Here is a 1,286-nt window from a genome sequence, read left to right as displayed (position 1 = left end):
AAGGTGGGGAGAAGAGGCGGGGAGAGGTGAGGAGAGGCGGGAGAGGGAGCCTGTGAGTGAAAGAAAAAGTCAGGGAAAAAAACAGTGGGGATGCTAACGAGGTCTCCCTAACAAATTTCGTTATCGAAGTAATTGAAGAAAATCCAATCAGTAAGCCACGGGAGACGAGCCAACGGGTGGTCAGGTACCGTAGGCGCAACGGTGGAACTGTCTTTCTGGCAGTGCTGGGTGGTTACATTCCCGATTATTGAAAGCTAGGAATCGTAGGAATCGACTCCGAACCCAATTACTTATTTTCTAATAGTGCGATTTCTTCCAGTTGTTAGATCTACGTGGTTGGCTCCGAACATCTTCGAGATTTAGGATGATCTTTTTTCAGAACACTACGAAGCATCAACTTTTACTTTTCAAAAATAAATTCTTTTTTAAAAAAGGGAAAAAATGTTAATGATTAAAGTAATTGATAACCGTTGGTTTACGTAAAAAGGAGTTGGAACTTTTTTCCTGTAGCATTAATCGTGGGAATCAGTTCTGGAATCGATTCTTTGCCCAGTTCTACTTTCTGGTCATTTCCTTGATCTGGGAGAAAAGACAGGGGGAAATTAGCAGTTCTAAATCAAAGGGGAAAAGAATGGCGACGTGCAATCCAAGCCATTTACGAGAGCCGCAGGCTGCAGCCCTATAATCTTGGTAAATTAGCAGGGTTGAAAATATGTTTTCTTTTTCCACAGGTGGGCCTTTAATATTTCTTGTGCCTTGGGTTATCGTTCGTGCCACACTGGAAGATGAATTGTAAGTGGACCATTTTTGTATCGTTTTACGTTTTTGTTATATTATATTAGCTGACCTAATTTCTAAAATATGGTTAATTTCACAGCATTCTTCCCCTCAATAATGTTTCCACTTTTTACGTTATTCAGAACTAAAATAGGTAACCCAAGTCACTTTGTTTATTATGTGTCGGATCCGCAATAACTATGTTGACGTCCTTGGGTCCCACAGTAAACACCATTTTGTTGTTCTTTTTCATTATCTTTTGTTTGCGGTTTTAGAATAAAATAATATTACTTTCATTACAATTAGTATGTTCCCTTTCCCTCGATATTCACTGGTCAAAGGTTATTCTATAGAAAAAGACGCACTTCCAACCACTTCTATGAGTACGATCAGTTGCGTTTGGAACAATACGGTTTGGGGAGTGGGGAATGGGAGGGCGGGGAGTGGAAAGAGCACACTGACCCTGTTTGTTTTGTATTGTTGTAGTTGATGCTTTTCCGAGGGGTGGG

Source organism: Aplysia californica, unplaced genomic scaffold (assembly GCF_000002075.1).
Source record: "Aplysia californica isolate F4 #8 unplaced genomic scaffold, AplCal3.0 scaffold01090, whole genome shotgun sequence".
Classification (NCBI taxonomy): domain Eukaryota; kingdom Metazoa; phylum Mollusca; class Gastropoda; order Aplysiida; family Aplysiidae; genus Aplysia; species Aplysia californica.
This window is presented reverse-complemented; position numbering follows the sequence as displayed.